Below are 25800 nucleotides of genomic sequence, written 5' to 3'. Positions count from 1 at the left end.
CCCCCCACGCCTCTCGCGAGCGGGACCGCAGCGATGTCGGAAATCTCGCAGGACTGCAAGTGCAAGTTAATAATTGGGCAATTATTTTACTAATTAACTAAGCGTCGAAAGCTAAGGAATACACCTATATATATATATAATATATATAATATATAGATATAGATTATATATTATATATATATATATATATAATTATATATATATGATTCACTATTGACCGGCATGCGCTCTTACGAACAGTTTGTCGTACGGATATTTTTGTGAATACTGCATGACTCAGGAGTGCGAAAGAATTGATCGAACCTCGTGCGGCTCTCTGAAGAGAGCAAGAAGAAATACGGAACGCCAAGAGACCTGTAGGACAAGGTAGCTACCAGCAGAGACGTCGCTGGAAGAGGGACCCCCCTTGTGGGTCCGGATTACGAGCTTTCTGTCTCGAAAGCTGTTCCGGCGGTCACTTGACGCGGCGTAGACACTTCCATAAAAGTTGCAGACAGTCGCAGGTCGCATCCCGCAATTGGTGCTATCGTCCCTTGAACACGGATCCTGGCTCGCGGCAATTAGCGCGCTCGCTCGCGTGTCACCTCAGAGGGAGGGCTGCACCTGGCGGGACCACTTTCCCCCGATAGGCCGGCCATGCGCACTGAGGTATGAACGAGCGCCCCCGCACAATGAGCGCACCTCTCCGCGACATCTTTGTCTGCTTATCGCTATGCAATTCATAGCAGCGTGTCGGTTGATATCGCTTTAAAAAAAAAACACGTGCGACCATTCCACGGAGGGAGCCACGGAAGGAGGGGAGAGGCGGGCTGTGGGCAAATGAGCAGCGAGGACAGGACGAAGGACAGTTGTAACAGCGCCATTTTTTTCTCTCGCTCTTCTTTATAAGGGCTCGAAAAATACTGACGCAAGTCAGCTGATATCGAAGCCGCAGCTGACTTAGCCGGCCGGAGCGGCTGTGTGCGCGGAGACAGTGTGCGTCAGATTCCTGAGGCGGCTGAACGTGGCTTATTTGAGCCCCGCAACAAGTGCGAGCCGTCGTGATTTGCCCGACCTCCACTGCGCGCGCACCGCCGCCAACTGCAGCCGCCGAGCAGCACGATGATCAACTGCGTCGCCTTTCAGTACAGGGTGAGTGCACGAGACGCCCGGGATCGGCTTCTTCTCCCCTGCTCGCGGACAGGAGGAGGACGTGCCGGTCCCGGAACATTGCCGATAACGATGGCGATACGATGGGGTCGCCGAGTGCAGCTGCACCCTCTCTTGTGAACCGGCACCAATAAGGCCCGGTATACGCGCTATCAAGCGATCGTTCGGTATCGCTCACTTGTCAGCACGCATAAGCAGTATAGGCATGATCGTTGGAGGTCGCTCGCTTGACACAGCTCGTTCGTGATTCGTCCGTCGCCGCTGGCTTCAGGTGAAAGTCCAGGCGCCGAATTCATAAATATTTTCAGTCTTAGAATCGGCTCTCATTGGTCGGTCGCTCTGGCTCACATTACGTTCACTATACGATTGGCCGTGCCTGCTCACACAATCTGCTGAAGCTAGGAAGTTTTGCAAATACGGACAAGAAGTAAAAGAAAGAAATCCCCTGCAAGAATTTACGAAGCTTCTCTTTCGTGCAAGTGTTCTTCGTCATTAGCCTGCTGCTGTTTCGCTAACATGTCCAGGCTCCAGCGTCAAGATTGGCTGAAACATTCTCTACGAACTTTGTTAGCGTAAGATGGTTTTGTGAATCGGCCCCTGAGTCGCATTTCACGAACCTTTTGTTTTTGTTTTCTTTTTTCGTGCGTGCTCTCTTCCATTGGACGGACAATTTCGCTAGTGATACGTTCATCGTCATCATTGGCTGAAAATTTCTCTTGTGAACAATTCTAACATCAGAAGGCCTTGTGAATTCAGGCCCTGGAGCTTAATTCACAAAGCTTTTCCTTTTTTGCTCTTTGTTATTGGGCAGGCAGCTTCACTAATGATACGTCTAGTATCAAGACCGGTCGAAGTTTTTTTCTTACGAACAATTTTAGCTAAGTCACTTTCGCGAGTACGGCCCCTGCGACCAGGGGCGTAGCCAAAATTAATTTCTTTGGGAGGGGGGGGGGCGGGAGGGGGGGCGCTGGAGAGGTCGTCCGATCTGCCTTTATGTGTGTACGTGGGGTGTTTTTATGTCTTCATGCATATTATATACATACAAAATGTAAAAATGCCGGGGGGCGTGAAGGTTTGAACCCCCCTAAGCCCCATCCTCTGGCTGCGCCAGTGCACCTGCGACCTACTTCACAAAGCTTTTAGTTTGTGAATGCTGTTTGTCATTGGTCGTTTGCCATTGCCTCAGCAAAAGACGAGTTCAACATCACCATTGGCTCGCATCGGCTCTCGGCGAAAAGTTCTATAGCTCAATAAATTTTTATGAATACGACCGGTCCTAGCTCCCCCGAGCCCTATACTTCGTGAGAGTGGTGGTCCCTGCCATTCATGTACATCGACTACTTCGAACGTCGTTCCTTCGTGCTGCTCTTGCGCAACGCTATTTGAAAGAATGACGCCCTGTTCGTGAGTTCACGAAGCTGTTCGAGCACGAGGAGTACTCGTCATTCCTCGTCACCTTGGTTATTACATTGCTGGCTTTTCACGATACATCAGGTCCTGTTCGTAGATAAAAAGTCATTCCCGCGCATACTGCTATCGTTTTATGAGTACGTGTTTATAATTAGGGTATACTAATTCATTTCGGTCCTCGCAGTTTGCAGAGGACTGAAACGATGGCTACAATAACATTGAAGGCATTTTAGTGATCGCAATAAGATGTCAGTGGTGCTGATGACGATGCGGCCAACCCTTTGAATCGGGTGGGCGTGGAAACCACGCCCTAGCCAACAGGACGCTCTACTGCCTACCAATTAGAGTAAAATAAAAGGTAGGAACAACTAAAGGAATACATAGGACATGCACAACGCAGTAGTGCTGCCATCTATGCTTGAGTGCGCGTACGAAGGCAGAGCCCTACCTGCGATGCCAAATACGAAAAGAAAGAGCGCAGAACGCGAATAGTCGCTCCGCGAAGCGAGTTTCATAATGAAGTGCAAATATAAAGGGTCACTGACAGGGCACATCCTGCTGAGCTTAGCCACGTACAGCTGTGGAATGTACCGCAATTTTTTTTCAGCTTAAAGCGGCAGTTCCTAGCTATCAGTCAAGCGAAGAGAGAAGAAAAAAAAGTGAGAGAGGTTGTGTCGTTGTGGCCAAACACGTGGCAGTATTTAGAGCGGACATCGTGGCTAATAAAGCGACAGGAATTTATTCTACACTGACTGTGGCAGAAAGCTCTATTCTGCGATTGTTCGTTTATTATAATTAGGGCTCTGTGTTTCCGGAGCTTGTTTTTCTAGAAATTCGGAGGGTGTCTTTCTGATTTTATTTTTTGGGGAGGAAATTCGGCATTTATCGCAATTTATTTCACGTAATCTCCAAATTCTCTGAAATTCGGTGTTTAATTTTGCATTATAAATTGTTACGATGTGTTCTTATTAATTTTATTTCCAATGAAAATACGTTGCATTGTTGCTGATAATCCTGTTTCTCCGTACTTTCATTTTTTCTCACCCCCTGTTCATTTACCGTGTTAATAAGGCTGTTGGTGTGCACAGCTGTAAACGCGCCAAAGTGTATTTTTTGTTTTTCTTAAGGGGGGGGGGCAGGAGCTAGACAAGCTGCTTCTCAGCTTTTTTTCCCATCCTCCCTCATCTTCTTGATGTAAATAAAGGATCCATTATTATTATTATTCTCAATACTCCGAAATCTTAGATGAAATTATATCTGAACATGAAAACATGCCAACACACTAAGTATTTAGATGTCTGGAAGGTTTGAAAGCCCAATACTTGAATACAAAACACCTACGTTTGTTGGTATTACAAACTCAAAGGTTGTTGTAATAGACGCAAGCATATTTTAGGAGGTTGCTGCCACTGATGGAGGTGCGCTCCTTTCGCTTGATGATTCTCAGCTTTGAAAATATCCTTTGAACGTTGAAAATGCCCTTCTAAAATCAGAGTTTATCGGATTTTTCTCGTGAAAAGTATCGTTTTTCTGCATGAATACTGTTCTTACTAGAACGCGATGCCCCGCCACGGAGGTCTAGTGGTTATGGCGCTCGGCTGCTGACCCGAAGGTAGCGGGATCGAATCCCGGCCGCGGCGGCTGCATTTTCGATGGGGGTAAAATGTTTGAGGCCCGTGTACTTAGATATAGGTGCACGTTAAAGAACCCCAGGTAGTCGAAATTTCCGGAGCCCTCCACTACGGCGTCTCTCCTAATCATATCGTGGTTTTGGGACGTTAAACCCCAGATATTATTATTTTCGTGCAGTATATGCCATATGCAACTTGCTTGCGAGAGCTCAGTTTTCTTCAGTATATATATATATATATATATAATATATATATATATATATATAATATTATGTAGGAAAAGGTGTACGCTTCTAAAAAACTATTTGCCGACGTTTCGATCGGAGCCGATCTTCATCAAGACCTCCGATCGCACGTCGACAAATAAACAGTTTTTTAGTAGGGTATACCTTTTTCTTATTTATTTTACGGCAACGGAAGACAGACTCTTTATATATATCTATATATATATATATATATATATATATATATATATATATATATATATATATATATAGATATATATATATATATATATATATATATTATATGGTGCTGTACATGCGAAGGATAGAGAGCTGGACGTGTTGGAGGGAGTGGGAGGGGAAAGACGGGGCCTGCGGTTATAAACAGCGCGCAAAGGTCGGTGAAAGATGACACAACAGGAACAGTGCGAGCCCTTTTCACTTAACTCTCACTCACCGTCGTCGTTATGCTTACTTAAGGACCTGCGTGCATAGACTACCTCATACGCTAGATAGGTTCGTATGAACAAGTGCCGCTTACAGTGAACATAACATTATATGAAACCGGCCATTCAACGTCTATGAGCTCTTACGAACGAAGAAAACTGGTCGGATTCACAAAACTTTTCTGTTATTGTGGTAATTATTTTGTATCCATGTGTAGGCAGCCACATTTGGTAACATGTGAAATGTCATGATTCATGTATACCTGCTCTTACTAAAAACTTCCTGACCCCCTTTTTTTAAATACAGTGAAGTTTTATAAAATCGGCCCTACAGAGCCTGTATGAATGAATGTCGTTAACAAACACAGCCGCGAGGTATGTCCTAAGCGCTTGAATACAAGATCGAGCATATTATTAGGAAAGTTGGTCGGCCAACGACCCACAGCCATTACAAACTAAAATAGAAGATTTGAGAACTTTTATATATGATGACAAAATAAGCATACAACTGTTACTTGTTACCCGTGTTTTAACGTTCATTGTTTTAATGCTCTCGTTTGCGTGTGCATTTATGTTGCAAGCTCAACACGTTATGTCGGACACAGGTATTTACTTGGTCATCCCTGTCTGGGGGTGTGCCATGCAGAGCCAGAACAAAACCACACTCGTTGTGTGCGACATAAAAAATATGTGCGATGCCGGCTCACAGACAACCTTAGCCGACACAGCCATGTCCTTTGTTTTTGTAATCTCGAGTGCAGGGCACCATCGTAAAATTAAGTTTTTCGGTTGGCTGAAACTAAAAAATTTCACAAGTTTGTGTGAGCTGCGGAAATTGTAGATTACGCTATCATTCATTCATTCATCATTCATTCATTCATCTTCATTCATTCATTCATTCATTCATTGCAGCGTACTGTTGGCCCTCAGGCCGTTACAGGTGTGGGCTGCAGTGAGAGTTTCAAATGTCAATACATATCACTCGTCCCGCGGCATATAAGAACACAATATTTCGTCAGTATTACACAATATTACAGGTGCAGTATACTGCATTCAAATGGTACGGCAATGCAATCAGTACATCAAACTTCAGATAATATTGTTACGGTTCGATTGAGGTTAACTGCGTTTATTTACAGATGAAGTCAGGCAATGGTAGGTGGTGATGGCGTCCAAAGGTAGAACCAGCCGAACCTCTTCTTTTTTTCTTCGGGCTCATACCCTGACCCGGTCATACCGTAGGAATATCATGCGAACGGGCAAAATAAAAGTTCCAATGGCGATGATTCATTCTCGAGTTGTTTTTTTTTTTTCAAAAAAAAAAGAAACGATTTGTTTATACATTGACCGCTGTTAGAGTGCTTCGTACGCATATGTCATTTATTCCTCTATTTTTTTTCTCTCGGCGTGGTGTTAAAATCGTTGTCATGTCTATGCCTAGCCAATTGTTTGTTGAAGAATTTTAGCCTGGCCAGTTACCGACATTCTGCTAATGTGGAAAGTTCTAGCAAGCGTAATATTTCTTCTGTTACTTACTCGAGAGTATTTCGAAGAATAAATCGGGCAGCTCTCCTCCACCATTCTTTCTCATTTTTGTCCCGGTTTCGAGGGGTCCCATATGTTATGTCCGCATATTACAGAGTTGGCCGCTCATACGTCATAACTCACAAGGAGAGGGACATGTGTGTCAATGTTGTTAGGACAGTCGTTAATACTGACTGAAAAAAATTCTACTAGCTCGTCAGCAACAGAAGTCGTCATAACCAAATAGATCAAATTAAAAGAGAGGCCAAGCTAGAACTGTCTAAAAGTGAATGTGCTAGCCCTAATTTTTTTTTTCGCCCGGGCCGTTACGCCGAGAAACGATGACGCGAATATTGCACAAAGGTCGGCAAGGTTTTCATCATTATACTTCTTTCTCGCTTCGCTAAACTTATCCGTAGAGCCTCCATAAAGCTGATATCTCGATTGCTTTTTGTTGGCTTTTTGGCTTCGCTTTCGGCCTTTTCGGGTGTGTAATCTCCCTAGTCGTAACTATCCTGCTTAGTTCTTTCTTTTTATTTAGGGTGAACATTTTGTGATGCATAGCGTAATTATTCAAATAAGCTTATCCACATCTTATAGATGTCACCTTCGTCACCAAACATGTCCAATGAAAATGACAAGCAATCGATTATGCCGCATTATTGGGGCCTTATTGTAGTGACCCACCTGTATGAATCTCTCCTTTCCAGATGGCAAAAGTTTTATTGTCTGATAACCGCGTTTCGCGAAAACATTAAAATTGTCGGTCCGCCTATCAAGAAAAACTGGGTGATGTGTGGAATGAACGTTTCTGTTCGACGTGTACTATGATGGACGATCTGCGTCTGGTCACGATTAAACGCTTCGTCTATTTGTAGTTCGCCGTCTACTATGTCGATGTCGTGGTTTTGGGACGTTAAACCCCATATATATTATTATTATTACTCTGTCGATGTCGGAACAAGCGCAACATTACAAAACGCACGCCACCGAGTTGGGTGCAATTATATAGACCGTAAATTTTCGCCTAATATCGCGTTCATGATGAGAACACGCTAATGTAAAGGGCGTATTCTTTGTAGCAAACGTAAACTCTCAATTCATTTTCGTTTCTCACATGCGACAACGTGGCAAGTGTAATAATAAAACGAGAGCATGGAATCCCGCTTCATGCAGAAACTAGGAAGCTACTTGGGAGCCGTCGGCGAACACACGTGCACAGTTTTTAGGCCGACTTTCCTATCCAGGTACTTCTGTGCTTTCTATTTGTCCCTGGACCGAGCACGAGCGGATGTTGAACATCCGTTGGCCGCTCAGGGGCAGAGCACTTGCAGTACAACTGACACCATCCCGCACCTGCAGCATATGAACGGGGGAAAAATGAACACCAGGAAATCCCATAAAAGCGCTCACTTCGACGCGTTTGGTTTTGTTTATAGTGTCCTTTCAATTTCAAGGAGAGAATTAGACTAAAATTAAGGTCGCTATATAGCTAGTGTTCAGATCTGTTTCGGTGTGCACACATCAGCCTTGACATCAATCGATAGCCGGTAAAATAAATAAAAGAAAAAATAGCTACCCCGCCCCCTGTTGGCAACGATAGCCTCTCTGGTTTTCTTTTTATTTCGCTCTCTTTTTTTGGTATTTTTATTCTTTTTTTGCCAGCGCAGCCACCGTTTCAAGTGGGAAGTTATCAAGTAGCGTGGAGGGAGCCCGTTGTCGCTTTCTTCCACCGACAAAGACACCGTGCAACCAGGTCGGCGTTGGACTCGTGTGCTATAGCGTCGTCACCACGCAGCGTCATTTTTTGCGCTTCCAATTGTGGCACACGCGCACATACACCGATTTCTTCTTTCTCTCTCTTCTTTCTATTCATCTGTCCCCGTGTACCTCATCGTAATCCAATCAGAAGCCTTCCTGAATAGCATTCCTCCCTTCCCTCTTTATCTCTCTCTTCCTCTGCAAGTATTTAGTACTCCGCTTGGGCAGCGAAAGCCGCACGATTTTACTCTTTACTGAATGACACCTGTTGCCTGTAAATCGAAGAGAGTCCTTCATATTAACCCAAGTAATTTCAGTGAAATTAAGTGGTTGGCTACAGTACACCCAGAACAAGCAAATAACGGAGGAATGAAGACAGTACGAAAAAAATAAATAAAATGAGATGCTAGGAAGGAAACGTGCTGGTCGACTGCCTTCTAAATAGGTAACTGTGTATAATGACAGCAAATGCAAGGACGTTATCGCTGTTGCGCGGTCCCAAAACGAGAGAGTTCTTTCACGTATTGGCGCTATTTTTATCCCCCACTCATTACACAGGTCCGAACGGGCGGGAGCGCGTTTCCAGGTCCTTGAAATCGAGCCAAGAGGACAAGTCACTTCCGCAATGTTCGCTTTGTAGTCATAATCTCAGTTCGCCCGGTCGTCACAAAGCTCCTACGGCGCGATAAATTTCAAATACGGCAGGCCGCCTGTCCCTCCATCTTTCTTTTTATTAAATCTGTATTGTTTGAAGGAGTACTGACACGATTTTCAGACATCGCAAAAGGGACATTTTTTGTTTCCTTGATATGCCGTGTCAACGCTGTCCACACCCGGGTCGGAGAACACGTAAAGAATATTTTAATTTGACTTTGAAGTTTTCGTCGCTGAGCATGTGGAAGCCAGCCCCACTGCAATGGACATTATCCCGACGAGTCAAGACAGTTCCCCCGAGTTTGCGAGCTCTGCGTCCTGCATGCAGCCTAAATCGTATAAATCACTGTCAGGGTCACTGGACGACAATTCACTCATCGTTGTTTGTGTGCACCAAGAGCAGGTGGCGGATTTGCCGCTAGTACGTCGCGAGTTTCTGTATCCCCGTGACGTCACACTGCTATGAAACGTCACTGAGAAGCCGCCCCCTCGATATCGAAACTGAAAGTGTCTTTTTAAGGTAGTGGTAATTAAAATATACGACGCATTCCCAGGCACCACATACTCATTTTAGGTTTCTCGACACCGGTATTTTTATTTAGAGCAACAATCTGAAAATTCTTAAAATTCGTGTCAGTACTCCTTTAATAACAGAGGGGGTGATACATTGAAGAAAGCTGAAAGTGCCAGCCATACTGCGCGAGTGGTTTGCTGTTTCAAATGATTCTCAAAGAAGCAAATAGATCAGATCTAGCATGAAAGAAATCTACTTTAAGACATGTCCAAGCGTTAAAATAATTGGCCAGAAAAGCTTGCAATGCTTGAGCGCTCCAATATAGGACCTACATACAGCGCGATCCTCTAACATCGTAAGTAGATGTTCTATCGTTTCGTTGCTATTGCACGAGTCACATTTTGAGGTGTCTGCCATTCCTATGTGGACATTTTGTGAACGAACGAAACGTTCTGCGCGATGCGCTGAACAAGTTAGACGACAGACCGTTTTCCGAAGAGAAGATCCTGGGATCGTGGCCCTACGCGCCGCAGGCCAGCAAAGCGACGCGAGCATGGACAGGTGCATATGTACCCTGACAGTGCCTTCTTCCCTCCTCTTTGTTTCTTTCAATCCCTTCATCCCTTCCCCCCAGCGTAGGGTAGCAAACCGGACGCGCGTCTGGTTAACCTCCCTGCCTTTCCTTCATTTCCTTCCTCCTCCTCCTCCTATAACATCGTAAGAAAGAGCAGCATGTCGTAAACTTTCGACGATATATTGTAACCTGCTGGCGGGGCTAAACCGAGACCCTGCCAGGCCTTCATTAAAGCTTTCGCAGATGACTATACCCCTGTACGGTTCTCTATGTTTTACGTGTAAGACACTTCACCAGCGTAAGTATATACAGTCCAGCCGTTCCATTCTGGTTAGGCTGCTCGATACGATCGAAATATCGAACGTTTCACTCCGACGTTGGTCATTGTTCACATTCCGCCTTTGATGACCTATGTAGACTGTATATTTTAAGGCAAGATTGAAGCAACTATGTGCCCTCGATCGGCTTGTAATGTTGACGGCAATGCCGACCACATTGTGGTTCACTCACATGACCTGACGGCGCACTGCTGACGTGCGCTGTTTGAACTTAGCCGGATCACGCGCCTCGGAGCACCGCCTATATAGTCATATTTTCTGCGTTTATTTGCGTATGTCAGCGCCTTCTTGTACGAGGGCAATGAGCGAATTGGTCTTTTATTCTACACGAGTATTTAGATGAGTTTGCACAAGGTATGTCGACATGTTTCTAGGTTTTGTCTTATCCGGGGCACCTTTCTTTTGTGCGACCATTAGCGACGGCAGCAAAACGCGGAAGGTGACGCCGTTATCGTTGTCGTCACCGGAGGATGGGCGGCGACCTAGGGCAACAGCACCCCCTCAGAGAGCCCGAACATTGCACCCGGCTATCAGTTCAAGGGTCTTCTCGTCCCAGCGATACACAAGGCGACCGTGTGTCCACCACGCATGCTCGTCCATGCTGGACGCGTCCTCAATACGCACGCATCGCTCACGTGAATTGCCGTCGTCCACTGGATATGGGTTTGCTTGTGTTTAGCGACCGATGTCGGTAGTTCTCGCAGTAGTCAATGCGCATGCATCCAGAGCGGTCTTCAGCAAGCAGACGAGGTCGTCTATCCGCTTAGCGGATAGACGACCGCTGCAAGTATGTAGCGCTCGCTACATATTTCCCGTTTATTTAGTTGCTCTTAAGCCACCTTGAACTTATATACTACATGCATCGTATTTGCGTATATACATTCGACTTCTCGGTTGCTCTGTGCTAGTGCTGAACGTGCATTGAGTTTTACGATAGCCAAGTGGGGTGCCTTCGCATATTTCCTACCATTTCGTTTACGAGGAGATGTCTGACATTATGCCTGCTAGTTTACATTTTTCATCGAAATGGAATTAAACTTGTCATGCATGTTTAGCTTGTTATGCACCGGAGCAAGCTGAAGTAACGATGTTCCTGCGATAAGCGCATTCTTGGTCGAACAGCACTCCAATACTGAAAATCTACAAGTTCCTCTCCCCAAAGACTGGGGTCGAATTTACGGATATTTTCGTTCGCGTAAGTGCTCTCTGTGAATGGTCGGTCGCATTCTCTAATAATATACGCCCAGTGTCGGGATCTCACGATAATGTGATCTTACAAAAATCATTCTACCATAAGAGCTTTTCGTGGATATGGTTCTGAGAGGTGTGGTTCTGCCAGTTGATGCTTAACCGCTTCTGTGAGTTCCCAGTAATCTACACTGCGTTTATAAAATGATCCGTTTATCGAAAGCACCGAAGTGCAGTTTCAGAGAGCGTGGTCCAGTTATTCATCACTACAGAACAGGATTAGCGAGGTTTGGAAGGTCAAACAGAGTATATGCACGACACCAGCCGGGGTGGCTATACGGCTATGCTCTATCTAAGCACAAGGGAGCGGCTTCCATTCTTGAAGACGATTCCCGCGTAATGAAGAGAGCGCGAAATGCAAACATGTCCGTATACTTAGATTTAAATCCCCATTCAAGAACTCCGGGTGGTCGAAATTAATCAGTTAATCCGTAGTTCCCCATTATGACGGACCACATATTGGTTTCGTGTTTCTGACAAGTAAAACTCGGGGATCTAATTTAATCAGTGCCTGCATATTATTACGCATGTAGCGTTGCAAACAATCACCAAGAAATATAACAGATGCGCGCATACGTTACAGATCCGGAGAAGTGCAATATGCGGCATATAGGCGTGGTTTCCTCGTCTCCGTAGATTTATCGAAACGTCTTTGCACGAAAATTCATGTCGGCTCCTTTGTTTTACCAGGCTTGCCAAAGTATAGCTGAGGGGAGACAGTCGTTGCCTCCGTGTTCTGAGCTGACGATGTTTGACAGAATAGGCAAAAATGTGCGTTCGTCTCCACGATGAAGTTGGAGACGGCATTCAAAAGCGTGCAAGGGAATTCAGCGGCACGTAGCGTCGAAAACATAGAACAAATTAACTTAAGCGCAGTGCGAACGTAGATCTGGAGAGTCTTATGACCTAGACACTGATGTGTTTTAGACATGATACATCCGAAGCACATGCACTGGTATATACCATGTACAACTGGTGCATTAGTGTATCAGCCCTACTCACGACGATATAATATGTGACAAAACAATGCGCTCTTGGAATCACAGTTCTGCCAGAAGAGCCCATGTGCCTTATATATAGCTTGTGGCAAATTGCTCTCTATATATACGCAATTGCGCATACGTGTACCGAAAAAGCGAGCTGCCTCTCTTGACTGTGTTCTCGCGTGTGTCAATTTTGCCTTGGCGCCCGTAAAGGATAAACAAATACGAAAAAAGTTCCTATTTCATTGTCTTCTATAGGCTATATGTTGTGTATACCCTTTAAAATTATACTTATTCTTAGCCTCCCTGTCATTCTATACACATTTTCTGCTTTTCGCTGTCGTGTGGTCATATCCGCTCCCAATAAACTTGCCACTATTTGTCCCGGTTTGCATAGAATATTTTCGGGCTCTGGCACGACATGCAGTATGTGTTCTGAGAAGCTATCAAATATAGTTACATTCGCTGTCAATCACGTGTTGCTCGCAGGTTGCTGCTGTTATGCTAGCAGGTTTATGTATACGCCAAATCGGCCGTTGTGACACTATGGTGGCTGAGGTAGCCACCATATGCACACGTTAGAATAGGGAAGCACTTGTCCCTAGTTGAAAGGTTCAGGCGGTCTGCACCTGCACTCACATGCATTGTAGAGGGTGTGGGTGTCAACCCACACCCTCTACCAACAAGAAGAAATGGATATGGCCGGGCACGTAGCACCTCGGCAGGATACCGGTGGTCATTAAGGGTAACTGACTGGATTCCAAGGGATGGCAAACGCGTGAGGGGGACAGAAAATTAGGTGGGTAGATGAGATTAAGAAGTTTGTAGGTGTAACGTGGCAGCAGAAAGCACAGGACCGGGTTGATTGGCGGAACATGGAGAGGCCTTTGCCCTGCAGTGGGCGTAGACAGGCTGATGATGATTATGATGATGATGATGATGATGATGATGGGTGTCAACCGCTAGCTAAGCAAAACTTATTTTTTTGTTTCACCATAATGACCAGAGCACACGGAATACTATGGAAGCCCTTCATATTTATAGCGAAGGGAAATGTGTATAAGCAAAATCGTCTGTTGCACTTAGGAAGAAAGAGCTGCGATTCCTAAATGAGAGATTGTCACGCTAGAAAAGTTTCGGTCGATGCGCATTGCTGTTTTCGGAGTAACAAGTTTTTTTCTTGTCTATTTTCTTTTATTTTACGCACGCGTTCACATCAAGCGTATTAACTTGTCTCTCACCCAAGTTGGGTTATGTTGCGTGTGGTGCCCTCCACAGATGTGCATTGCGCGAGCTGCCCGCTTCGCTTTACGGGCGGCGCCTCGTGGGCTTTGGCGAGTGCGAGATATTGCGCCGATAATAGTGATCTAGACAAGGAGGTTAAAAAATTGCTGGAGTGGCGATTATTGCGCAATAGTGAAGCCGTGCCCACCAAAAGATGGCGGCTGCGCCCGCCATCTTAGTAGGGGCACGATAAACCATCGGCGTTTGGCGAAGGAAAGCGAGCGTTTTCCAGACGTCAGAGAAGTTTAATATGGCAACTTTTACGGGTCAGATACTGCTGCAAGTGTGTCTGTGTTACTAGTTTTCGTAAAAAAGCCTCAAAGTCATGGCAAATTTTATTGGATATCAATCGCCAATACTTCTCTCGACGGGTTACTTTTGTCGGCAACAACGATCTTTTATTTTATAATTAACGTAGTATTTACACTAACAGATCAAAGCCATTTGATCTCTAAGTAGGCACCACCAGAAAAGAGCAAGTTTCCGAGCTCTTTGGTGGGCAAAAGCTGGCTTCACTTTCGCTGGCAAGGTGTTTCGAGAGCTTCCACTCCAGATTTTTTTTTTAAACCTCCTTGGATCTAGAACACCAGTATTTCTTGGTCACTCCAATATCAGCATGCGCGGCCTAACAAACCTGCAAAACTGCACGCATTGCATGAAACCAGTGGTGACGTCGGTAGCCGCTGTTTCGCAAAAAGGACGCATTGTCTGTTGACGCTAACTGCGCTGGGGTACAATGGAAACACGCGCGTAGGTTGATTCGCGTGTGATTCGGCATGACACAGATATGAAAAAAGTGCAGATAATGTCAACAATCAACCATTGTCTGCGTAATGTGGTTAGCGGCTGGAATAACTGCACAAAAGCCACATGCCTTGCTGAAGTGGTTTTGGCATGGCTTCTCGAACGACAGTGTAATAGGAGCGGTACCTGGAACGCTCAGTAAGCGCCTACCATTTGTTGTGAAACAATTGGGCGTGCGTTATCAGCCCACGCGCTCTAATCTATGTCACCACATTACAGCGAAAGCGCGACTGCCATAAGATCTAGTGCGTGATCGGTGAAATGAAGGCGCTTATCAACGTCCCCACTCGTAAAACTGTCCTGTATACATCTCTGCTAGCTGCGCGTTATCCTATAGGCGCACACTAAAGCGGCTGTTTGGGCCTGTTTCAAAGACATGGCCAAACATTTTCGTGCACAACCAAACAAGGACGCGGTGACGAAGACGGCAGACACATGGGCGCTGTTTACTTGCAACGTTTTATTGATTACCGCAAAGAGGAATATATAAGGCAACTCATGGGCGTACAACACGCAAGGGCATTCAGCATAAGAAGCATGACGACGCAAGTATTGTAATTCTTTAAAGGGGCTCTGCAACACTTTTCCAAGTAATTATCGAATGACCTAACGAATTGACTGCCGCAAAAATTCTTAGAATTCGTCAAGATCGGAGTTGCAAGTATTTGTCACGCCCTCTATAAGCACTTTCCTTTCGTTTCGTCCTAGCGAGCGCCCTGGAAGTTATACAGGGGGGGGGGGGGGAGGGCATGAAGCTACGTCCGTACTTCAGCGCGCGTCATGACCTTGAGAATTTACTTGCTTTTTTTGTTTTCTTTGAACGCGCGGTTCACTTTAAGCGTGACCACAAGCGCGCTGGTGTAGAGCGCGGCGCGGGCACGTCGCGGCACACCGCGGCGGCCACGGTAACTATGCAGCACGCGTTGATAAAATCAGCCAATGGCCGTGTCCATGTGCTTTTGGGTATATGACGCGCTTGATTTTGGGTATACAGTATCCCTTATCGAGAGTAGAGCAAGCGATTTCTAGCTGACTTTGAAATTCAATTTTAAATTCCATGCCGCACGCTGCGCTATAATGTTTGATTCACATGTTCGCAGGAGCCTCGGCTACCAATCGGAAGCATTTTCTGACTATGTTCAAAAAGTGTTTCAGGGCCCCTTAAAAGATAAAGCAATCGATGGCTTGGAATGCTAAACTAATCATTTCTGCCTCGATTATTTCACGTGTAAGTTGGCTGCTGCTTCTTGTGACAATGGTGCACTATTTATAGATTGGTACTCAGCTCGATTTCATACAGTGATCTGCACCTTTTAGCGTCTGTGGGTCTACAGTCTTCTTAACCGTCCTCATCTAGACACACAGTCTCGGACTCGGCAGCCACGTCCACTTGTGGCCCCGGAGAGCGATCCGGCTCGCTCGCGCGCTCTACGCAGCAATGGACGGCACTGTACGCCGGTTGTTTGTTGTACCAAATACCAAAAGCATTTGCATTTGTTTTGAGGATTATAGCAAGGTTAGTGCCTCCGTTAACCCCTTCAAGCTCGTGGATACCTTAAAGAAAATGTATATTCTCGAAAATCCTATAATTCTGCTAAGAAACCTATCCGCAGTACAAGAAGCGCTCGTTAAGACAAACGTTGGTAACACAGATTCAGCAGGATATACTTGTGGACTAATTGGTCTTGCATTTTAACAAAGTCAAATTAGCACAAATGAAGACGGACACAAACACAAGGCAGACAAGGACAGGCGCTTCCTTCTCTGCCTGTCCTTGACACCTCTCCCCTCACTGTTTCCAGCTTTTCTTGAAAACATACTTCTAACATTCCGAGTGTTTATCGCACAGCTCTTGAATTGCTTGTCTTCTGTTACTGACAAGCTCACTCCCCGAACTTGAAGTCTTCTATCCAGAAACGTTCTAACGTACTGCTCAACTCGATACAGCTGCGTGCACTTTTCCAGCAGCCGATGAGTCGCCTTCTGCCCAGGTGGACTCACCCTCGGGCAACACAGCCAGTAGTTTGCCAGAATTTTGATTTCGAGAGGAATTGGGATGGGGAGGGTGGTGTAAAACCACTGAGCATATATCTTTATTCACTGCGTTCCCACCGATGGCGTCTTCCTCGAAAATAGGTAAATAACGGAGACATCCGCCACTTATTTTTCTTTCGTGGTGTGACAACCGGTAAAGCAACGCCTTGGAGCAGCTGAACCCAACGCCAGCTGAACCAAAATTAAGCGTCCTGACCTGGTGCCAATATTTAGGCGAAAGCCAGGACGCCTCATCAAACGCGAAAATTGACCGTCAGCGTCCAGCGGCGTCGGGTACGATGATGCTAAATATCATCATCGCGTGATGACGTCATCATGGCGTCACAGATCGACAGAATTTGTGACATCATTATGCCGCCACTGTGGCGTCACGTAACGTAACGACACATGATGACGTCATCTCCTGTCATCGTACCTTGGTCAAAGGTGGATCGATCACGGAGGCAGTGCAAAACCAAGAGCAGTGCCTCCGATCCTGAAGGCAGTGCAAAACCACGTTAGGTGCAGAAAGCTTTCGGAGGGTGGCGGGACAGGATCAATACATTGACTGAGAAGAAAAAGAATGGCGTTCGCCTTCGTGTCGTCTTAGGTGAATGCATAAGGAACCCTGTCAGTTTTTTACTGTACCGCTGCCTGCATGTGGTCAAGATATCCCGTTTAATCTGAACCTATCTTTATGGTCTGTCCAACAAATGTGGCGCAGACAGTTGGTGCACTACTGCTGTCATTGCGACACGCATAGGCGTGTACGAGGGGGGGGGGGGTGCAGGGGGGCGGCTGCGCCCCCTAGTCACCTCAGAGGGGGGGGGGGGGGGGCAAAGTCTCCCCATACATTGACTTAGTAAAAAGAGGGGGGCGGTGCGACGGAACCCCCCCCCCCCTCTGATGAAGAACCCTGCGCACGCTTATGGCGACACGCAAGCTCTTCCATCGCGTCAACATAGAGATATCAGCACAAGGGAGTCATTGAGTAGGTGTAGTTTTAACAGAATAATAGCTAAATGGGAATGAAAGCGGACGAAAACGAAAAAAAAAACACCTTTCTGTCGGAGAGAGCCGAGCATGCACACTCCGCATTTTGCGTGTCTTGCTCAACCAATTCTGCGACGACCGCGGCTGTTTCTACGTCCAAAATGTTGGGTATCCATACGTGAGCCTAAGACACAGTGACACGAACACGACGCGCTGCAGATAGCGGGAATGCGTACGTTCCCGTGACTCTCAAGAGCGCGAGTAAACTCAGTGTGGTGGATAACAGACGTTTTGACGACAAACAGTGCACGTAAAAAAAAAAAAGAGCATGCGCTCAGAGAGGAAAACTCGGAGCACTTTCGTCAGCATCGACGGCTCTCGTGGTGTGCGACAGATATCGTTACGAACGTGCGGTGCCGTTGGTTTTTCTTTTGTCTGGCGAGCACACAGCCGGAGCTGAATGAGGCCACAGTGCCCCCAATGGCACCGCTATCGGAAGGCTGCCTACGAGGGCAGACCGTCCTCCGCACGACGAGGACTCGGCGAGTAGACACACAGCTGCGTGTGTGTCTGTCTCCGGACACAGAACACGACGCAGCGCGCCCAACCACCGCTATACGCTTGTGGGCGCGCTGAAAAGGAATTAAAACACAGCCAGCTGCGCTTGCCCCTAGAACACGTCCTGCTTGCATGCCTCAACCGCTGCTCGTTCTGCCTATTCCTCTATTTTATTTCTGCTCTCTTTAGCGGAAAGTAACCACACCTGCTGGAAAACGGAAAGCGCTCCTACGAGTTGCCTTTTCGGGATGTCATGTCACTGATACGATAGGCGAACTCCACCCGGAATCTCTATACTACGTTCAAACTTATGTTAGCCAACTAATGCTGATCGTTTAACTTTTTTCCCTAATTAGTGAAGCAATCAGCTCACAGAAATGTTACGGAAGAGGGCAGATGACAGAACACCACGTAAGCCTCATAACCGTATATTGTACCAGTTCATTTTTTTTTCCTTCTCTTTAAACTTAGCTAACGTTAGCTTATTCCCGTATACGCAAGGCCTCCACGTTAATGATTTAAATACACAAAATTCCGGCGTTCATTCTAGGGTTCCAGCTTATGGATGCATATCAACTGTGTCGACAACAGAATTCTGTTCAAGCTAGAATTTCTTTACACACTTGAACCATACTGTTCAGGTGTCTGTCATGTACAGCATTACAAAAAAAATAAATAAATAAATAATAATAAGTTGACAGTTCCAAGTGCTCTGCTCAAACAGAATTGAGTGCCTTTACCATGACACATTTCAAAAGATATTGGACAATTGAAAAAAAGCAGCTTTTGCTCTTCTTTCGATCTTCGCAAACATGTGTGCTGCAAAATTAGTTGGTCCATGGTTCGTTCGTTTGTTTTCTTTCGTTGTTTCTTTAGCGGTTGCCCTGTTTGCCGCAAAATTTTCTCCGGCTGTTTTTGGCAGACATTGCATGTATAGATTCTCCGTAATCCTGTTCCTCGCGGGAGCTTCAGCTAGCTGAGAGCTCTGCGCTGTTTTCCGTCGAAATGCCCTTAAGCTGATTTCTGATCTAGTTCCAATTCCAGCTGTGCGGAGGGGTAGCTTCCCATTTGCATGAAGGGGGGGGGGTTGGCAGTTGAGCCAGACAAACTAAGGTCCCTTAGGACAAACAGAATTGAGATAGAGCTACATAAAATAAACCTGTCATTGTTGTGAATGAAATATGGAAGCTTGTGCAAGATTCATTGCAGCATTAGATTGCGCACCTAGAACAAAATGCATCCGCTGATTAGGGTTGCTACGGTACGCATAGGCATGCGCTCGGGGGGGGGGGGGGGGGCACGCTGCGACTCGGGGGGAGCGGCGTAATGTCAGTGCCATACACTGACATAATTGGGAGGGGGGCGCTGCGACGAACCTTCGCCCCCCTTGAAGGGGAACCCTGCGCACGCCTATGATGGTAGGCGACCCCAAAAAAGGAGGGGGGGGTGGAGTGCGCCACCCCACCCCCCAATCCCACCTCTACCCTTTCGTAACTGACGCCTCTATTCTTTACGTATATATGTTTCCTTGCGTATTTTCGAAATGTACCGGCTCGCTATTCGTGGCATATCTGAGTGTGCTTTCTTGCTTCTCGATCTTTGTTGTACTGCGCAAAGAAGTGCTCTCGTTGGCAGCATTAACTGTTCCGCCTCTGTAGTGTCACTGTTTACTATTTGTATGTGAATAAAGTGAAGGACTAGCGTGACTAGGATTGATCATACTGAAAAGTGCAATTGAATTGCCATCCACGCGGCACTGCTGAAGGGGGAAAAAATTGTGAACTAACAAAACTATATATCATTACAAGTAACCGACACTCGTAACATGTTACGTGCAAGTATGTCTGATATCGGTACAAGATTTTCTAAGCGGAATAAGCAGAACAATTTTTTAATAGATACATTTGAGCGGAGGTTGGTGCCTATAGGTGTGGCTCCGACTACTCCTTTTCTCTTACATGGTAGTTGTCATCGTGAAGTCGTGAATAATCACAAAGCAGTACGAAATTGGCACATGTATGGACAACCGCATACCTCATCTCACTTTTACAGTATAAATGCTCATGCAACAAGAGAGTTCGCATATCATGCATCATAATTACTCACGTGTTGGTCTTTGGATGGCAGAACATATCTCGAAAGTGAAATAGAGCAAATCACGCATAGCGAATGATTGCAGTTGTCGAAGCTTCCGTCTGCCAGTCAGGGGCGTAGCCAAGGGGGGGGGGGTTGGGGGGGGTTCAAACCCCCCCCCCGAAATTTTTCAGTTTGCTTGCGTATATATACACGCACACATACAAACGCACGCACGAACATACATAAAGTATGGTTGAACCCCCCCCCCCCCCCGAAAAAATTTCTGGCTACGCCCCTGCTGCCAGTGACACCGATGTGAGGTATTTATTTTAGTCAGTCAGCCGCAAACATAGGAATTTTGAGACTGCCTACAAAGCACAGGCAAAACAGCCGATATGCAAGTTCAGAAGGGTTGAAAATTGAGCTTGTTGGCAAAGGCTTTAACCTCTTAGGAGTTGCGCTAAACACCGCGACAAGAAAAGACAAAACATAGGCGCAAACCAACAACCCGATTTTATTTGACTCGTTTATAGCCCTTTCTATAGAAAGTTTAAAAGTTATGTTCTCTCTCTCTCTTTATCGAAGCGCTATTAAGTAACGAGAGTATTTGAATTCTGCCCCTATCAGAATGCGGCCACCGCGTCAGGTATCGAACCAGCGACCTCAGCGACCCAACGCCAGAGCAATTCACCATAGCCACCGCGGCAGGCGCGCAAGAGATTTATTTTGAAGGAGACAAAAAAGAACGAATTTTGAAAAGCAGCCTTAGGTTGCGTGCATACTTGAAACGTGAGAGTTAAACGATTGCTTGCACGAAAATAGAATGTGTTATCTTGTTGTGGAGCGTTATTACCGGGCGATCGCTACTTGCGGAGCCTACTTTCACTTTCGCGATATTTCACCGATACGGTATAGCACCGCACACGTCGGCTGTCTACGGTCCGCAGCGGTCTGGCACAGCGCCAGCCGCAAGTGCTATGGGACAGTGTGCCAGAAACGTTGTCACTCGTGAAGGCCGTCGGTAATCTCATGGAAAGTGATAGTGCCACCGAAAGTGGATATACTGTCCCTGTTCCTATTGTTCTGGCTCAGGGCATCGTTCGCCGCGAAAGTTTTGCGACAATGCCAAACGAGGGCCGCGCACACTGGCTCTAGCCACTGATAAGAGTGTCAGTTTGCCGTCGTTTTCGAATTACGTTACACGCGTTTCTGCAAAGCCGGTGCGCCGAGCTCCCGAAGCGCCTGTAATGAAAGAGAAATCGTGTCGTTAGCTTCGGCGAAGGTGGAACCGGAGAACGGTCGTTGCGCAACGCAGCCTCAATGTTACTTGGGCGGATACTCCGTCATTCCGCGATACATCTTACCGGCAACGCAGCAACTTTGCTGATGGGTGCACTCGTGAACAGCTGGGTTACGTAAACTCGTGCCGTTTCTGTGCAACTTACAATTATTCCCCGTTCGCCGCTTCATTCCGATTGCATGCACGCGTAGAAACAAGCACGCCACTTATGCTGTTCCCTCCCCACTTTTCTCTATATAGGAGAAGTACATGGGTGGCCAGTGAGAGCTTCGCAACTCGAGCGCTCATTCTCATTTAGACTCTTTTGCTGTGCCTTCACGTGCCAATATTCAGGGTGTGGCCCGTATAGGCGTGATCCTGTATATCTGAGCTACCGATGACCACGCAATGGATGTTACTAAAAACAGGCCTCCTTCACTTTGTATTGGCGGAGACTTTCCTCGTCGGCTCACGTGCGGCGTTGGGACGCGGGAATATTCGAACATTCGAATGCCATAATTATGACGTTATCATCATCATAGTTTAATTATAACAAATCGAACATACTGGGGTTTGTTTTGTGAACCAACTATAGCTTCAAAAAAATGCACAATAGAGCGGCAATAACTGAATAGCGAAATTGAAATTTGAGGAGGAAAAAAAAAGGCTCTGACCGCGTATGCCAAATAGTCGCTATAGCGTGGACGTGAAAGAAAATTTTCAGCAATGCAGTGTTTATTTCTTTTCGGACACTACGGCATTAAGCTGTAACAGCTGTCTTCAAGATATAAGCAGTATAATATATATTGTTCTTTTTTTTTTTTCACGCAAGTCTTCACGCCTATAGATTTAAGCTTCCACTTGTTCTGATACCTCGATATACTGACAATGCACTGCCTGTAATTAGTCTTTCTCGCGCGTTTCCTTACGCTTCGAATATATGAAAGAGTCACTTTTCCTGCCTGGAGCAAAGCGAAAGCAGTATACGGTTGGCGCTGCCCGTTCAAGACACTTCCTGCACGCTTCTGCATACACTTGTGGGATAATACAAAGAGCTAGTTTTGTTCGATTGCATTCTGCACATAGGTAGGTCGTGGATATTATTTCGCTTTTTATTAGTCGGCAAATGCGCAACTTAGCATTGTGCATGCACAGCGTGGCTTGCTCATTGGGGAAGCGGCTCATCATGCAGCATAGTGAAACGCTCATGAGAAGGTGTCGCTATGTTCGATAGGTGTCACACACTTTTATCCCATATAAGCAGCAGAAACGTTAAACGTATCTGGATTTTATGCAAATGAGGTGCCTCGTTACGACACATTATAGTTCTGAGCAAATCGTAATTTCTCCCATAAAAAGTATACCTACAATTCTTCTTCTTCTTCTTCTCTTCTTCTTCTTCTTATTATTATTATTATTATATTATTATTATTATATTATATTATTATTATTATTATTATTATTATTATTGTTGCTGTTGTGTGTGTGTGTGGGTGTGTGTGTGGGTGTGTGTGTGGTGTGTGTGTGTGTGTGTGTGTGTGTGTGTGTGTGTGTGTGTGTGTGTGTGTGTGTGTGTGTGTGTGTGTGGTGTGTGTGTGTGTGTGTGTGTGTGTGTGTGTGTGTGTGTTACGTAAAACATGACCTTAGTACCAGTGCATGCTACGATTTCTCTGCACATGAATAATGACCGACTTATCCTTCCCCGTGGCCTCAGCAACATAATGCAATAATTTAAATAAATTTTAAATAACAACACAGCATTACGAATCCGTACTATCGTTGTTAGGACAAGGCAAGCACTTATTTCATTCAGAACATTTCCAATCTAACATGAACGCAGGCCACGTATCTTTCGAAGATTATTCGAAAACTCTGTTGAGTGTTACACTGGTCTTCAAAGGATATGCCGATCGGTACCGCCACGATTCGATTTGCATCCAATTTTGCGTAAAAGCAGTGCCGCACACCCACGCAGACGATTCAGAATGAATATATTAGTCTTGATTCGCACGCAGGAGGTGCTGTTTGTGCACGTTTTGAAAAAAAAAAACAAGGGAGTTTCCACTCTTCGGGCTTATCTTGTCCCCAAACATAGTAATCTATCCTGTGCGCCTTTCCGGTTTTAACGCTTCTCGTCCGCTTCCATGCCCCGAAGAGAATTCGTGTGATCAACGTGGCATATCTCATTAGCATTCTGGACCGAGACGGTAGATAGCTCAGAGTTTTTACGAAAGAAAAAGTAACATGACAGATGATGTCTGTTGTTTGAGAACAAGGTATATACGCGCAAAATCTTCTCTGATAAAAACGGACACAGGCTGTATATACAAGTATACTTGCGATTGCGAACGCTAGGGAAGGAGCGACTACGTAATTAGGAATAGTTGTGACGAACAAAAATATTTGCGAATCAAGCCGGAAGATATGAACGCAGGGCCTCCAACGCAATTCGGCGATCAACGAACACGACCTTTATAAAAGATGGAGCGTAAAAAGACAGAGAAAGAGAGAAGTCGACAGAAAGAAAGGGAAGAAAAACAGAGAGAGAAGAAAGAGAAAAAAACTGTTCTTTTTTGTTTTGGCCGGCATGGTTGTGATAATTTACATTGTTCCTTTCCAATAAAATTTCAGTTCAAAGCCAGCGCTAGTCCTGCTTGCTTGTTCTCTTTCGTCCGTCGTTTCCCGTGCGCGCTGCACTTTACGCATGATGATGTACCAACTCGCTCAAGCTTCTATATTTATTAGAGAGGAAAACAGAATCAAAGAAAGAGGGCGAAATAACTAAAGAGAGAGAAAGATAGAAAGAAAGTAACCAGAGAAAGAAGCGAAATCAAAGAAATAGATAAAGGATTAAAAAGAGAAAAAAGATAGAAAGAAGACCTGAGGATCGACCAGCATCGCTTTGCGAAGCTTTGCGCGACTTAGTGGGAACTTCCCGCAATTTTTTTCTTATTTCGCGCGATAGCGGTTACGGACACGGCGGCGGACAACTACGGACCAAATTCGGCTGTTGTGACCTCATGACAGCTTTCGCTGTAAAAGAGACAGAGAGAAGCAGAAAACGGCCGTGCATCTCCGGCTAAACCTATACTGCTCCTGTCCGAGCACTTCATGCAGTGCTTCGGCAGTGCAACCCCGTTCCATGAACCATTCAGCATCGCAGCTTCCGGTCGCTATGGTGATCCTGTGTTGGTGAGGAAAGACGGCTGGGAGATTGTGCACGGCATGTCGCACATTTCTACATAGAGTGGTCGAGTGGCTGGCTGCGAACTGCGCAGCATGCAGCATGGGGCACGTGGTCTCATTTCGGCGTCGGCTATAGTGTTTCTGTTCGCAATAGACGGCGGCCCAATGATCACTGTACAGACAATCGTGATCCGGGCTTGCGCGTGTACCTATCCGCAACAACAAATCGCTGTCCAACACGGCTTTCGCAACTGCCCGCTCACCGTCGACCCCACTCGGCATGATTCAGGAAACAAATTACGGGTCCATTAGTTTTTCGAAGAAGCGATGAACCCTGGTTTTGTAACGAAAACTCTCCTCGTTGTGCATCTGTGGTTAAAGGGGTATTCAGACGGGGGAGAAATGCTCGGGGGGTAAAGGCGGAGCCTAGTGACGTCAACTCGCGAGGAAGTCGCCACAAATGCCCCCCTCACACGGACGGGGCGAACGGAGGGGGAGACCAGTGTTTACCAGATACCCTGTGGCTTGTACCGCCCGTTTCACCAGCTGCTGACGACGATGACCCCAGCTACAGATGACCCCAACTGCAGACTGGACACCCACTGCCGTTCTCTGCAGGAGCAAGTGCAACAATGTGGCCAAACAGAGCCAGAAATTCCGCACATCCCCCACCGCCGGGGGATTGTTTTCCTTTCGGGAAAACGTCCCCGTCTCCTCCGAGGCGCGGGGGGGTCACGCCCACTCGCTAATCCGTGACGTCGTGGTCACGTGATCCGCAACCCCCCCGTCTCCCCCGAGCATTCCTCCCCCGTCTGAATACCCCTTTTGAGTGCTTGTTTATACTGACGAGGGTTTCGGTTTCTGCAGCTGCATGCAAGGAGAAGCGCGAGACACGATACACGCGAGAAGGAGCACGCGTTTTGAGGAAATTTTCAGGCTGCTTACGTGAGCGGCGCGCACCTTGCCATGACAGCAGCGCAACGCGCCCTGGATGGGGCAGACGTCGCGCACTGTGAGCAGCCGCAGAATGTGGCGCAGTTATTCGGGCAGTACACGACCCAGCTCGCTCATTTGTATGAGGCATGAAAGGTGGCGTGGGTCATGATCTGGGGGGGGGGGGGGGGTAATTT

The 25800-nt window shown here is 46.3% G+C and overlaps 1 pseudogene; it reads left to right on the top strand.

The window, feature by feature from the left end:
- Nucleotides 1-892: 892 nt before the first annotated feature.
- The window catches only part of LOC119377375 (bifunctional 3'-phosphoadenosine 5'-phosphosulfate synthase-like), a 63607-nt pseudogene continuing 38699 nt past the window's right edge, over nt 893-25800 (top strand).

This window comes from Rhipicephalus sanguineus, unplaced genomic scaffold (genome assembly GCF_013339695.2).
Source record: "Rhipicephalus sanguineus isolate Rsan-2018 unplaced genomic scaffold, BIME_Rsan_1.4 Seq442, whole genome shotgun sequence".
In the NCBI taxonomy this organism is placed as follows: domain Eukaryota; kingdom Metazoa; phylum Arthropoda; class Arachnida; order Ixodida; family Ixodidae; genus Rhipicephalus; species Rhipicephalus sanguineus.
The sequence above is the reverse complement of the archived record's forward strand: the minus strand, read 5'-3'. Positions and strand labels throughout refer to the sequence as shown.